Raw genomic sequence first — 16,021 nt, forward strand, 5'->3', positions numbered from 1 at the left:
CTACACTGTTGGTGGGAATGCAAGCTGGTGCAGCCTCTCTGGAAAACAGTTATGGAGGTTCCTCAAAAAAGTTGAAAACAGAGCTACCCTATGACCCAGTAATTGCACTACTGGGTATTTACCCCAAAGATACAAATGTAGTGATCCGAAGGGACACATACATCCCAATGTTTATAGCAGCAATGTCCACAATAGCCAAACTATGGAAAGAGCCTGATGTCCATCGACAGATGAATGGATAAGGAAGATGTATATATATATATATATACAATTGAATATTATGCAGCCATCAATAGGAATGAAAGCTTGTCATTTGCAACGACATGGATGGAACTAGAGGGTAGCATGCTAAGCGAAATAGGTCAATCAGAGAAAGACAAGTATCATATGATCTCAATGATATGAAGAATTTGAGAAACAAGGCAAAGGATCATAGGGGAAGGGAGGGAAAAATGAAACAAGATGAAACCAGAGAGGGAGACAAACCATAAAAGACTCTTAATCTCAGGAAACAAACTGAGGGTTGCTGGAGTGGGGGGTGGGAGGGATAGGGTGGCTGGGTAATGGACATTGGGGAGGGTATGTGCTATGGTGAGCACTGTGAATTGTGTAAGACTGATGAATCACAGATCTGTACCCCTAAAAGAAATAATACATTATATGTTCATTAAAAAAAAAAGATTTTATTTATTTATTTATTTTTTTGACAGAGAGACAGCACAAGCAGGGGGAGCAGCAGGCAGAGGGAGAAGCAGGCTCCTTGCTGGGCTGGGAGCCCGATGTGGGACTCGATCCCAAGACTGCAGGATCATGATCTGAGCCAAAGGCAGACACTTAACCAACTGAGCCACCCAGGAGTCCCTGAAGCCTGTTTCTACAGACCCAGAACACCAGGGCCTGGGACCAAGCGAAGTGTGCAGTAAGTTATCACGTTTGGTTCCTCTCCTGACTGGCTGGTCCCATTTATAGATTCTTATCAGAAGCTGGACACGAACCAAGCTTTGGTTAAAAGAGGGTCCTCACCATAAATGCCCACAGGGTCTAAGCCTAAAAGGTGAATCAGTGAAATGTTGGGTGAAAGACAACGGGGAATGGAGGGGATTCAGGCAAACAGAACAGCATAAATCCTATCTCAGTGGCAGCTGATTCTCACCTCACTGAGAATGTAAATTCAGTACTATCACAGCCTTGCTTTATAAGGAGAAAACAGAAATCCAGATTTTTATGTGCAAATGTCTGAGTTTTAAATGTCATCAATGAATCTAAGTTTAAAAACAAAACAAAACCATGAGAAGCCAACACCCCAGTTCTGAAGGCCACATTCTCTCTGCAGGGGCCAGCAAATCCTGGCTTAGACACGGTATGCCTTCAACAGGTGGGATTTAGCTCTGCGGGAAGGCTCAAGTCTCCGTGGTGACTAGGAGGAAAAGGGTGTGAGCTGGTGGAACAGTGGGCAGGGCTTTCTCCCCAAGGATCTCCTTCCACCTGAGACAAACCAGTCCAGCAGCTGCTGCCCAGCAGAAGCATGGCCATGGCTCTGAGGGCCTGGGAACAGACCTCTGAAGTTGCTGCTGTCAGAGCCCATTGCCCTGGCCCTGGGGGCCGGCACAGCCCAGCACACTGAGGACCCCAGGTGACGGTGCTGCCGATACCTACCACATATAATGGGAGTAAATATGGCCATGCCTTTGTACTGCTGTTTAGAAATAGTTTTGTTCAAGATGAGCCCTCCGAAACTGGGGAGAGAGTAGAGGGCAAATGGTTAGTTTACCCTTGTAGATGACCTGGCACACCTCTATACAAAATGTTTCATCAGCCTGCCTTCTCAGCTTAGCAAACACTTTCCTGACCCCTACACAAAATATCTGTTGTAGCCAAGCTGGTCTCCCCAGTGTCCTCTGCACTATGCGTGCTTGCTTCTCCACCTGTATTCTGAGCCTCAGCTGTTTCAGAAGACCCATCAGATAATGTCAGCCCATTAAAAACAAATGACAAACTCCCCTCCAAGGCCACTTAGCTGGCTGGGCTCTGCCACGTGACCCACGCCCTGAAATGTAACTGAAATGCTAGTTTCCTGAGCAGAAAATGGAACCTGCATGAGTATCGTCCCATGCTGCTTGTTCTCAGAGATGCCACAACAAGACCTCACTCCCACCAGCCCCTGTAGTTTAGCAAAGGCTGCCCTGCCGCTATAGCCCTGGAAAAGTTAGACCAGTTTGTATAAGGAGCCCAGGAGCTTTCTGGAAGCAAAGACACCTAGCCCATAACTCCTTCTCCCTGAGATTCAAGGTTAGGAAGGCACCTCAGAAAAGACTGGGTGGCCCCTGTCCAGGTCTACTAACAGAAAGGGCTCTGGAGGATCAGGTTTCAAGGGTAGAAGACCTGAGATGAGCTGAAGGGCCCAGGGCCAATAATCCCTCAGCCTCCCAGGTCCCACCAGCAGCCATGCTATAGAAGTGGTGTTCACAGAGGCAGGTAGGGGGCTCCCTACAGCCTAAGCAGGGGTCCAGGCCAGTGAGAGCTCTGGCAGCATGGGAGCGGGAGACCCAGTGTCCTGCAGCGCCATGATGGGGCAGGGAGTGGAAGCACTAGTGCACCCATCCGATGTTCCCAGGTTGGCTCTGCCTGGCTCTCTGGTGCTCCTGCAATTGTAAATAGGGCTGCCTCTCAGAATAAGTAAGGCCTAAGGTTCCTGGTGAGAGGGAAAGAGATGAAGAATAAAGAGGTATGACTCAACCAGCACCAGGACTTAAGGGAGGAGCCCACAGCAACCATGAGTGCCGCCCTCACTCCAGAGGTTCTGCAGCTCTCAGGCCACTCTCCTTGTCCACAGAAGCCACGGGTGGTGTGTGAAGGGAGAAGTTGGTGGCAGCCCTCGCTCATGCTCACCTGCTGATGACCATCGCTAGGATGATTGGGAACCACCCAAACTTCAGGATCTTCATGATGGGTGGGTTCTGCTTGGCAATGAGGACCCAGACGGGGATCAGGGCCATGAAGCCAATACACAGCAGCGGCGTCAGATATCGATTGTCTGTGGGGAGAGGGAGGGGACGCATGCCAGGGCACATGAGCATGGCCTGCTGGGCCATGGCCTGGGTTGCAAAAGTGAGGGGTGGGCAGAGAGCTAAAAGCACTAGAGGTCTGAGGAGACACTTCTGTCCCCAGCAGCTTAGAATGGGCCAACCTAACATACCTCTCAAAGAATTTGTACCATCTCATGAAGCAACTGGAAAAGCTCCTCTTTGTCCTCAATTCCTGTCACTGTCCCCTTCACCTTTCTTTTTTGCTATTTTCCTGACATAAGTACCCTCTTCCATCTCCTCCCATGCCAACCTAGTTATTATTATTAATGGTGGCATTTATAGGATTGTGACCATGGGCCAGCACCGTGCTCAGCATTTCCCAAGCACAAACTCATTTCACATTCTCAACTACCCCTCAGATAGGCATACTACAGTGTGACGAGGTGGCCCACGAGGACTCGAGCCAGCATGCAGAAATCAGGGCTAATGCCAGAGTTAACTAATGATGCCAATCCTGCTTCTGGCTGAGGCCAGCCCAAGGTGACCTCCTTGGCATCCATGGGTCTCAGGGCCCAGAACATGGCCAGCTTTGCAGCTACTCATGCCCATGTCATTTTCTTGCACTGGTGTGAGTCATGAAAACACACCTGAATGTGGGACACCTGACTGTACCTCAGGTCCGGCCAGGGCCCAACACACACCAGCACCATTCTCACTCACACTCTTCCTGCTTATTCTCTGTGTGTCACCTTCCAAATGCACACAGAACAAGACACCAGCTTTCTCTAGAACTGTCTTCTCACCCCTTAGCCCTGCTTCCAAAGGGCAGGCTTAGGCAGGGTGGTGCATGCCCCTCTGCAGAGTGGGCCTCAGCACTCAGAGGTGTGCAGGTGGGTCTGCGCCCCACACCCCCTTTCTCTGAGCAGCATCATTAGGAGCATCTCCCACTCGTCTTTCTCTGCACTAGGCAATCACGGTCCATTCCTTTCCTTGAGCAACTACAAGGAAGGGTGGGCCACAGGTGCCCATGGTGGGCTCCGGACAAAGTGCTCCATGGCAGAAGTGGCCAGCCTCTTCACCATCCCAGGAGATGAGGGACGAGCCCAGCAAGCTCTAAGCACGTTTCGAAGGCTCTGGAAGGCAGCAGCCTATAGGGGCACTACTTGTGGGACAGTTTTGCAGGCCAGTTGTTCTAGAATGACTTGGAAGCCCTGACAGAGGTTCCACCTCATATTTTCCCACCACCATGATGAGTACATCCCCCTGCATATGGCTTGTCTTCCCAACTGCACTGACAGGTGACACAGTCATCAGTGAAGATTTATCCGATACACGCCAGGCCCAGTGAACCCCCCAAGCACACCCAAGGTGTAGTCACAGTCTAATTTGAGAGATGGACCAGCCCAACACTACTCAACGGCTAGTAAGTCATGTGTTGAAATGCGCACTATTTCAGTAGGGGTACAGCAGGGTGGAGAGGAAGGGTCTCGGGACACCTATAAAACTCCATTAGCCAACCCATACACAAATCTTATTTTATAAATTCAGTTTGGTTTAAAAGGAAAATTAGGTCATCTTATCATTGGATCTTCACTGCCACTTACAGGAACTTTGAGAATCTCCCAACCATTAAACATTGGTGGCAAGCATATCCCGGGGTGGCAAGGAGCCAGGCCCAAGGCTGAGAGGGAAAGGTTTCCAGGGCCTGAATACTCTCAGTGGCAGGTACTCTGTCAGTATGCTTCAGATGCCATCATGGAGATGCTGGGTGATCTCTCATGGTCCTGGGTCCACATTCCCACAGGGCAATGCTAAGCCGGAGCTTCAGTGCAGCTGTGCCTTTGTCCAGGCATTTCCTCCAATGCTCCCCACTGTCCTCTTCACCATCCGCACCACTCACTGATGCCACCTGCCCCCCTCCCAACACTCAGGGTTGTGACCATGCTCAGAATCCACACTTACTAGATCCAAACAACTGCAGGTGGCCAGCTTAGGTGGAAAGTAACAACTGTGACACTCAGAGGGGAGTGGTCAGCTGTGGAAACCTAGCAGGTGAGAACCATCTGGCAAGGGGGATGCTGCCTGGTCACACTGCCCAGGGCATGAACAAACCTCGGTACTCCCAGGACACACCTGGGGAGACCCCTGGTGGGGTCAGAGCCTCTAGCCGTGAAGGCCCATCATACAAGATGTGTGACTGTCTCCCTCAGCTGCTGACCAGGGCACCGGACCACCTTCTGAGGAGCCCTGGGCTCCTCACACCTTTGGAGGGACCATATGCTGCTGCTGCCCATGGCTGTGACACTGCTGCTTGGGAGTCCCTTCCTGGGTGGTTTGTATGTGTCCAACGTGAACTGCCTTCCCATGGAGCTCTGTTAGCCTCCAGTCCTCCCTGGCCTCCCCGTGCACCCCTGTCCTAAGGGGGACACAGACAACATATCTGTTGACCCGAGTGGTTGGGAAAGCTTCAGATACCTGCTACAGAACACCTCAAATCTGCTGAATGACCTCAGGCTTTGTCTTGGGAAAAGTAGGATTTCTGACCCCACAATAGACCCCATAGGTTCCTTTCTGTGTGAGGGTGCCTGATCTGAATGCTGTGGGCTGGGTGCGGATGTCATACCCAGACCTCCTCGTGCCCCCCCCCTTCTTGGGGCACCCCTACCTTTGTGTTTGTAGAAGAAGCTGCTGACAAAAGCCAGAAGGGACAATGTAGTGAGGTCTCCCAGGCTGGCAGCAATAGGCGTGGCAATGTTGTCTGGGTTGAGCCCGAGCTTCGGAGCGCCAATCACTATACAAACCATCAGCATTCCTGCAGAGAGGAGACAGAGGAAACTCAAAGCACAGGATGAGAAGGTGGCCGTGAGGCTGCTCAGTAATGCCTCGATCCACATAGCCCGAGCCTGGAGCCAGGCTGCCCTGACACTCAGTTTCACTGCTATGCTGGAGCCTGAGAATCAGGCAGTGGCAGTGGGAGGTTGGGGGGGGTGGACCCCTGTGACAGCCTGCAAAGAGCAGCCTGAAAGCTTTGATGATACACTCAAACCCATGGGGGAGATAGCAGGGAGTTGACTCCCGGGCTCCCCAACACCTGGGACTACAGACATGAAGCTCACAGCCCCTCACTGCAGGAAAGAGGACTCCAAAACTGCTGTGAACGATGGAGTCCCAGGGGCAGGGCATGGCCTCTTGTGTCCACTGGAGTCCCCAGGGAAACAGGTACCTTGGTGGGATTAGCAACGCGAGAGGTTTGTTAGGGGCAAAGACTGTGAGGGGGGAGTTGGGGGCAGGGGAACCAGGAGAGCCACAGGGTGGTGCACAGGGCGCCCAGGGTGGGAGAGGGGGAGGGTAGGAAGGGGAAGCAGGTGCAGACTGCACTGAAGTACTTTCAGTGGGGCCACATCTCTGGGGAACAGGCCCATGTTGGGAGCCCAGCAGGGCCACCACTAGGTGCAGGCAGCAGGTGGCCTCTGCCAGTGGGGCTGGGGGTGGAGTTTCAGGTGCTGCACTGGAGACCTCCCCAGGGCCTACTTTCCGTCTTCACCCTGTGTTCTAAGGTGATAGTCGTGTGTCATCTTCTAGCCCTCGGCCACTGCCTAGGACTTCAACCAACCAACAGTGTCACACGTGCATCTTTAAGAAGACACTTTGTATCTTGGCTATTGATGTTTTAACATTTTACCCAGTATTCATAACTCTAAACAAAATTATTATTCTCACCTCAATGCCATACTAATTGACCACAGTTTGTGCCCTGTTTCATGACCAGGTCATAGCTGCTTTCTCTTTTGAAATGTCAGTCCTAAGTGAAGTTGAGTCTGCACAGCTGGTGGTCTGGTAACAATCCCACAGGGACTACACAGACACCACCAGTTTGAGAGCACCTACTAAAATCCACCAGCACCACCACCGCCACCACCTGGCTTTACAGCAGAGTCACATCGAGGTCACACAAGGAGCCACCAGCAATGTTTCTGAACTTCTACACATCTCTGGACAATCCGGCTATGTCCATGCTGGTGAGCTCCGCCCCCTCTCTGGGCCTTAGTTTCCTCATCTGTAAAATGGGGAGTTAGGAATGGCATTCTCTACAGGGCCCCACAGAAACAGGACTGGCCTCCTGAATCGTCTGATGGTGCTGTTTTCATTTTATTTTTTATTTTTTTTAAAGATTTTATTTATTCATTCATGAGAGACAGAGAGAGAGACAGAGAGAGAGAGAGAGAGAGAAGCAAAGGGAGAAGTAGGCTTTCCACGGAGCAGGGAGCCCGATGCAGGACTCGATCCCAGGACCCTGGGATCATGACCTGAGCCGAAGGCAGACGCTTAATGACTGAGCCACCCAGGCGCCCTGATGGTGCTGTTTTCAGAAGAGACTTCATGTCAAGCATCTCCTGGGCTCTAATTCTCCAGAAGGTGTGGCGTACTCACCCTGCTCTTCCGTTGGCCAGACTGCTACAGGTATCTGGCCAGGAGCACACTCCTACCCAGGGAAGCGCAGCTTGTGAATCTGCTCCTGGGTTTCTGCACTTGTACCCTCCCTCCTGATTATATACACTAGCACAGGAAGGAACAGAATTCACCACATAGCCCGCCACATCATCTTACAGAACACTGAGCTCAAAGGGGTTTTATGAGCAGTCAGATGGAGGACAGAAGTGTAAATGCAAATCCAATTTATTGTTTTCACTTATTCCTTCTTGTACTTGCACATGGTTTGCAAGAGACACTCAGACCAGAAGAGAACCAGAATAAAGCCCATTCATTCAGCAAACATTTAGGAGCTAAAATACGCCTATTTTAGGTAATGAAAATAACCATCAGATTAACATAACAATAAAAAAATTTAAAAGAAAAGAAAAGAACCATCAGGCTCTGCACTCACACAGTAAATGCCTGTTGGGCAGAGGAACAGAGAGTGCACAAATAAGTGAACAAGAATTTGAAGTAAACAAACAGGACATGAAAAGAAAGCATGACTGTGAATGGGGGGCTACCCTAGACACTTGGCCCTTTGTGCTCGTGTATGGATGTCTCACTGCACCAGAATATCAACATCACAGAACGGTGCAGTCACTCACCAGAGCATCCCTAGCACCGCAACAGTGCCTGGCACGCAGCAGACACTCAGTAAGTACTGAGGAAATGAGCGAAGGGGTGACATTCTACAGTAACTGCCTGGCCACTGTCATGCGTGAGCTCATGTCTGTCAATGCTTGTGTCTTCCCGCCTTCTGCAGACACATAGGAAGCAATTGATGTGTGGCAGGCAGTGTGATAGGAACAGAACTGGAGAAGCAGGGCCCCTGTCTGAGGTGCTGACATTTTAGCAAGGAAGTGAGACAGAAAATGAATGAAGAAAGTGGATGATTACAGATTTTCACAAGTGCTCTATAAGGAAAACAGGTGCACGGCGCAGAAGAGCATGGTGGCAGCTGGGGAGAAGGGCGGAGGATGGAACGTGTGCAAGGGCCACCTGCAGAGATGAAATTGAAGTTAAAACCTGAGCCTTGCTCCCCACCATGACTGCAGACTCCAGATCCCACCACAAGCCCATATGCAAGCCATGCTTGAGAAATGTTTAAAGACTAACTGAATGAGTAAGTGAATGAATGAATGGATGGATGGATGAAGAAATGAATGTGTCTACTGAGCAAAGGCCAGTTCTTTAAACAAGCAGAGGGAAGAGATGTGGAGTCAGCAGCTCGCTCTGGCACACACACCCTGCCTAAGAGTAGGACTCATCATCTTCCCTGCCCACCTTTAAGGTGCGTCTTGGTAACCCAACAGGCTTTCCCCCAGCCCCTGGCAGGATATATGAGGCTCCACCATTAGTGCTCCCATCTTTCACATCTCAAGGAATTGCAACACAAAGAGCTGAGAGCAGAGCACTGAGGAAGGGGGGCGGAGCAAGCTGGGGGGGTGGTCACTGGGGTGGGCGCACAGCTCACCGAGGGCAAACGCGGCAAGGAAGGCGGTGATGACGCTACTGGCACACAGCAACTGCACCTTTGCCACATCTAACTCCTCCCTAGACACAGCGCCCAGCAGCAGGGCGGCCACAGCAGCCAGGAGCCCCACGACGGTGGCCTGCACCTGTCAGGGCAGAAATCAGAAATGTGAGGAAAGGTGCCACTGACCACCATCGCTCCTCCCTGCCTTTCACTCTGCCTCCTCTGTGACCTTGAGAGGTCAGTATGTCACTCACCACTACCTCTCGTCCCTTACCCTAAAGTCTGCCAATGGCCCCTCCAACCTGGGAAAAACAAAGACTAACACCTTGCTTCAATCCAACTCCCTTGAAAACTGTTGTTTTCCTGTTCTGCAGCTAGCTCAATGCCATCTTGCTTCATGAAATCTTCATCTTCTACTCGGCCCTTGGCCAAAGGCCACCAGTCTCTTGCCTGTGGCTCCTCCCACGGCTCTAGGCAAAAGTGCTCTCCAGCTGTACAGACAACCAATCTCCCCTGCAATGTGGAAACACTCCATGATCCACAGCTACACCTTGGAAGCCTCTGTGTACAATTTCCATCTTTCTCCCTGGCTTCCTTCCTTGGCACTTGCTCTGCATGCTGGTGCCCCCTTTCTCTACATTCTCCCCCATCCCAGCTGCAGTTCCCATTTCATCTTGGTGGGGACACATCTCTGCTGCTCACTCAGGCCAGTACCATGATGTGTCCAGGTCTGAGTATCAATACTGGCACCTGTTATCAGTACAGTTGACCCTTCAACAACAGAGGCATTGGTGTGCCGATGCAGGTGAAAATCTGTGTATAACTTGCGACTCCCCCAGAACTTAACTACTAATAGCTTACTGTTGACTGGAAGTCTTACCCATGACATAAAGTTACTTATATCCTTACAATTCAGTAAGCTAGAGAAGAGAAAATTAAGAAAATCATAAGGAATCATACACTTACAGTACTGTATTTATTGAAACAAATCTGCATAGGGGCAGACCTGCCCAGTTCAAACCTGTGTTGTCCAAGGGTCAACTGCAATTCAAATGTCTTAATGGAAATGGAAACATGTTGTGTTATTAAAGAAGGCTGAATAAACAGAGAACTTTACCGTATACATGGATGAAACTTGCTCCCCAAGTTAACCTATATAATTCCAATCAAAGTCCCAACAAGCTTCTTCATGGCACTTGACAACTTATCTTAAGTTTCACAAAGATGAGTAGATGTGCAAGAATAGCCAAGACAATTTGAGAAAAAAGATCAAGAGGGAGTTTTGGCACATTCATTATCAATACATAGTTTTAGGGCTATAGTAATTAAAACATGGTGGTATTGGCAGAGAAATAGACAAATAGATCAGCAGGACAGACTGGTGTCCGGGAATAGTATCATGAATATATGAAAATTTAATATATAAAAATTTAATAAAGATAAAAGTGGCATTTCAAATCAGTATGGAATGGGTGGATACTGAATAAACAGGGAAAGGGAAAGCAGGCATCTGTCTGGGGGGAGAAAATATATTTCTACTTTATACCGTGCGTGCACACACACACACACACACACACACACACACACACACACACCACTAAACATAAAACCTCAAGTGTAAAACAGGAGAAAATATAGAAAAGTATGTTTCAGATTTTGGATTAGAAAGGGACTCCTTCTGAAGATATAACATGTAAAATCTATAAAGAAAAATAGAGATAAATGTATATAACTCCAAGTATGACTTCTATGCGATACCAGAAATTCAAAGATGGAGAGACAGCTGGAGAAAATATCTCCAGCATTTACAACTAATAAAGTGTTAGTGATCAAAATAACAAACCAATGGCAATTTTTAAAAAAGACAACCTGAAAGAAAAATGTACAAGGGGTATGGATAGACAATTCACGTAAAAGGAAATACAAATGGCTAAGAAACACACAAAAATGTGACCAACTTCCTGAATAATCAGGAAAATTTAAAATAAAATCCCAATTTGATAGTAGGTATCATTTCTTTGTAACTGACGTTGGTCTTCCTCTACTAAAAGGTCAGTGCCATCTCTGCAGGTGCTCAGCCCTCATCTGTGCTCATCCAATCAATGAATGAATTAATGGATGGGATATACTATTTTTATCCATCAGACTAGGTAAACTTAAAATTTAAAAGGCCAATAACATGAGATACACATTGACAAATATATGGGAAAATGGTTCTCTTATACATAGATGTGATATAATTGGTACAAGAATTTGGGGGGAGGGGATTTCGTTACTCTTTATGATCTAGCATTTTCCCAGGAATACATTTGCACATGTGAACAAAGTCACAAAATAACGATAATGATGACTGGAGCTGATATTTACTGAGTGCTTACTATCTGCTATTCTCAGTGATTTTCATTCATTAAGTCACTCTTAAAAGTACAAGTAACAGAATTATATGTCCAGTACAATACTTCTAATGCTTAAAAAACACAGAAAGTTGTATCATATATTGTCTATGGACACATACATATATATGGCAAATGCAGAAAGTCATTCAGAAGAATACTTCCAATGCTGGTGAGGTTATGGAGAAATTAATAACTGAAATATTAATACTGGTCTATTATTTGGTACTAAGAATTCAAATATCTTATAACCTTTTTGGAAAAAAATCTAGAACTTCAAATTGTTCATACCTTGTGAACTTGTGGGAACTTCTCTTAAGAAATTCATGCAAAAGAGAATAATTTCATTGCAGTATAATTTATCGAGTAGAAGCATACAAACAATTGCAGGTGCACACTCGTGGTGACAGTTGAAAGAAGTGGAACAGGGCTGAGTCTGGACAGTTGGCATTGGCCCTGCCAATGTTGTTAAATATCACTCTTGGGTATATTTGTGATAGAATACAAAGTTATTAAAAAGTTCAATTATGAAATTTATTGTACCACTTGTGATTCAATGTTAAACTTTTTAAAAAATGGGGGAGACAAAATTATATCCATGCTATGATCAGGACAATGTGCCAAGCCAGTGCCTGGCCCAGAGTGGGACTTAATGAATGTTTGTTGAGAATCAATCATGTGGAAATGTGCATGCATATGGGTAAGGACTTGGTGACTTGTAGCTGAGGCATTTATAACCTGCCCCTTGTCAGACCCTCTGTTAAGGGCATCACGAGCATCTCATTTAATCTCCAAAGTTCTTCAGCCACAGGCTGGGGTCCTGGCCTATGTGACTCAGCTCAAGTGGGGAAGGCAGACATCTAAACACAGAATGGCAACCAGGGCAGCCCCAGCAGCTTGTACAAGGCCCCAGAGAGTACCCGGTATCGGGCTGGAACTGACTGGAGCTTCACTGCCAGGAGAACAGGAAGAGAAAGGACATTCCAAGGAGAGACAACCACATATGCAAAGGCAGCAGGGATGGGGACTGAGACTGCAGGAGGGCAGGACCAGGCCAGGAGTGCCTCTGGGCTAGGCCCACACTTGGACAAGAAGGACCAACAAAGGCACCTCAGGAGGAGGACGCCTGATCAGCTTTAGGATTTAGAGAAGGCCGCTCAGGTGGCCATGCAGAGGAGAGCCAGACAGGAAGAAGCTTGGGGCAGTGAGAACAGTGAAGAGGTCTGTCGTCAGTGAGGCCAGAGACCAAGAGGCCAAGGCAAGGAGGAGGAGAAGCAGGGCTGATTCAAGCACAGCTCAGACGCAGACTCCTCAGGACTGGACAGAAGGGTAAGGAGCAGAGAAACGCTGAGGGTGACTTGGTCTCTAGCTTGATTAATGGGCACAGCGACCACGACTGGGAGATTACCATGTGCTAGCCAGGTGTCACAGTCTTCCATGACTGAAACCTCACAATGGCCCATCTTGCGGAGAAGGTGAGGTGACTTGCCCAAGGGCCTCCAGCTGGTCGACCCCCAGAATGAGCTTTCAACCATCAAACTCTTCAGGGTTGGGGACTTCACCAGAAGTGAGTGCGAGGAGAGGAAGTGATGAGGCCAGATCTGGCTAAGCTGTTTTGTGGATGCTTCTGGTACAGGTAGATGGAGATACCCAGTGGAGAGCTAGAAACAGGGGCTCTGGAGCCCAGGTAAGAGTTAAAGTGGGTATCCTCCTAATTTGATGGACAGGGAAATACAGCTAAGCAAGTCTTGTGTGTCCTGCCCAAGGCCACCCAGTTGATACATGATAGCCTTAACTCCAGGGCTGTCTGATCTCAGAGTCCAGGTTCTTTGTGTGGCCATAGGCTGCCCCCAGCCAGAGAAGCCCAGAAGGTTCTGGATGAAGCCACTTCCTCTCTTACCTTGAGCCAATCTCTTCCCAGTCTCCCCCTGCCCTGGGCCTCCTGACTCTCTAATACTCTGAGACTCCTAGGATGAGAATTGAGCCCAACTAGGGTCTGCTAGAAGGAGGTACAAATTTGAACGAGCATGAAGCATTTAAGGGACAAAGGCATGGGGGGCAGAGTGTCCTGCAAAGTCTGCACGTGGCGGGAGTGCAGCCACAGAGGAACCTCCAGGCAGAAAGAATAGCAGATGCTCCAGAGAGAATAAGTAGGATCACATGTATGAGGCAATCAGAGGGTATACCAATTAAGATGTCAGTGACCTTGGCAAGCACAGCTTGAGTCAAGATAGTGGGAAGAGAAAGCTGTCAGCTCTGTCCAGGCTATAAGAGAGAGGAGCGAGCAAGTATAGGTGAATCTTTCAATAAGCCTGTCTTGAAAAAAAGGGGCTGGGGGCGCTGGAGGGACCTTGGGTTCTCAGAAGAGGCATCTACTTTCAGTTGGACATGCTAGTGCCCTATAGTTGGGCTGAGCCTCCCGCTGCCATATGAGTGTGGTCTGGTGGGTGCAGGGTGGATGGGTGGCCCATTCCCCAAGTTCCGTCTGGAGTGCAGGGACAAAGGCTTACTTAGTCTTCAGCCTTCCTACATGGAGCAGGCCTGGCTGCAGATTCAAAAGCAGGGAGGAGATTCAGCGATCGGACAAAGGGGAAAGTCACCTGAATGAGGGCAAGGTTACTGCTGATAACTCTGTGCTGCTCCTGGGGATCATCAATTTGTCCAGTGTTGGCCTAGGATGGAGAGAAAAGGACAGAGGGTAAGTCTGGGTGGTCACAAAGCCAGGCCAAGCCTTCCGGGAAAAGGCAGTCTCTCAGGACAGAAATCAGCAAATATCATTTCATTGATGTTAGAACAAATTATTCTGCCCAGCTTTCAAAACTGACTTGGGGGTGGGAAAGGTAAGGACCCAAGTCCCTTTGAGAGTGTCATAGACCATCTCTCCCATGCTCAAGTTTGCAAGGACACAGAGATAAGTGTCACCAACAATTTCAGGGTCACCTGACTCTAAAGCTCAGCCACAGGCAGCATGGGAAGGACTCTTGCTGGAAAAACTGGCTTGTGCCCTCAGCCAAGTCTTGGGCCATGTTGTCCCCAACACCTACAATTCCCTACTCCCCCTTCCAGCAAGTCACATCTCAGATGACCACTAACCACCCCAACATGACCTCTGCAAATCATCCTATTTAAGAAATGCTCAAGTCCTTCTCTTAGGATTAAAAAACAAGATCTGAAATATGATTTTCTCCTATAAAAATGGTAATCAGCTCCTAACTTCATAGCACTTGCCAGCAAAATTCAAGATGTAGATAAGTGTATTTTCCTAGCTCCTTTGCACTGAGTTCATGAAGTTCCTGAACTTGAAGGGAAAAATGGAATTACTTTTCATGGACAAATAAGGGGGTGCTTTTGTTTTAAGCATGATGGACACCTTGGATGCAGCATGGAACAATCATAGAGCCCCAGGTGACTCCTCCTTCACAAAGGTAGACTAATACCCACCTAAGGGGTGCTCACAAGGACAAGGAACTAAGGGGGAGCAGAACACAGTTACACAGCCTACCATGTCCCGAACGTGTGAGGCCAACAGGCTCATTGCCCCTCTCTGCTCCTCAATGCACTATTCCAGTGCTCACTGGACTCAACGTGCCCATTTGCTGTTTCCTATCGATCAGCCAACTCAAAACCTTGTACTCATCAGAAGAGGGATACTACTGGGCCCATGACCCCTGAGTATGAATTAGAAAGGAATTCATTCCTCAAGATGTTGTCTTTCCAAGCTGAGGCTGAACAGGAGAGGGAGTGATGCCAAGAGGTGCAGAGGAGGAGTGGTGGGCTGGAGAGCTTGAAGAACTTGTAGAGATGAGCAAAGGAAGAGCAACAGAGGGAAGGAAGCTGTGAGAAGACGTGGGATGTGAAGTCAAGAGGATTTTGGAGCATGTGCAAGCATGTCAAGGCCACATGAGGGGCCTGGGCAGCTGAGGTGGAATGGAGGTGAAGGTCACTGGAGATGAAGCCATCCGAAAATTCGGAGGCTTGGGTTTGGGATGAGTTATTCATGTGCATGCTGAGACAGTGTAGGATGGTGTAGGGGAAGAACGCGAAGCAAAAACAGTGTGCAGAATGCGTACAGTAGCTACCGCCGACCTCTCTGCGGGAGGAAGCAGTGTACGGTGTCCGGGCGCGAAAGCCTGGGGCACGGGTTCCATACGCCAAAGCGAGGTTAGACGCAGGCCGTTGCGGAAGGCACCTCTCGGCTCAGCCCTTGCTATCTGGCGCTGCTAACTCTACACTGATCCCCGTGGCTCTGGCACTCTCGGTGCTCAAACCTGACTTGTAAGAAAGCAGCCTGGAAACAAGCACAGCTGTAGCTCCCGTCCCCTCTCCACAGGGGGCGGCCACACGTTCAACCGTGCTTGTGTAGCCACCTAGGGCGTGGGTCCCGGCAGAATTCCAAGTGAGAAAGAGGCAGGGGCCCAAGGTGCCTCTCGATGCAAACAGCTCTTTCGTGAAGCTAGGTCGTCTGCCCTGAGTGCGTTTAGTCCGAAGAGCCATCCGCCTCACGCCAAGGAACCAAAAGCCAGAGGCCTCGAGCCTCCACCGAGAACGCCCTTCCTGAGCGCACATATCACCTGTCGGGTATTTGTGTGAAAGCATGAGCACTGGAACCTAAACGTTCCTCTGACCGAGAAAACAGGCCTGTAAGGAAG

The 16,021-nt window shown here is 49.0% G+C and overlaps 1 pseudogene; it reads right to left on the bottom strand.

Moving 5' to 3' along the window:
- The window catches only part of LOC148165087 (solute carrier family 41 member 3-like), a 29,689-nt pseudogene extending 14,782 nt beyond the window's left edge, over positions 1–14,907 (bottom strand).
- Positions 14,908–16,021: the final 1,114 nt, after the last annotated feature.

Source organism: Eumetopias jubatus, unplaced genomic scaffold (genome assembly GCF_037043125.1).
Source record: "Eumetopias jubatus isolate StellerSeaLion01/CBP00866 unplaced genomic scaffold, mEumJub1_p1.0 scaffold_1, whole genome shotgun sequence".
NCBI classification, from domain to species: Eukaryota; Metazoa; Chordata; class Mammalia; order Carnivora; family Otariidae; genus Eumetopias; species Eumetopias jubatus.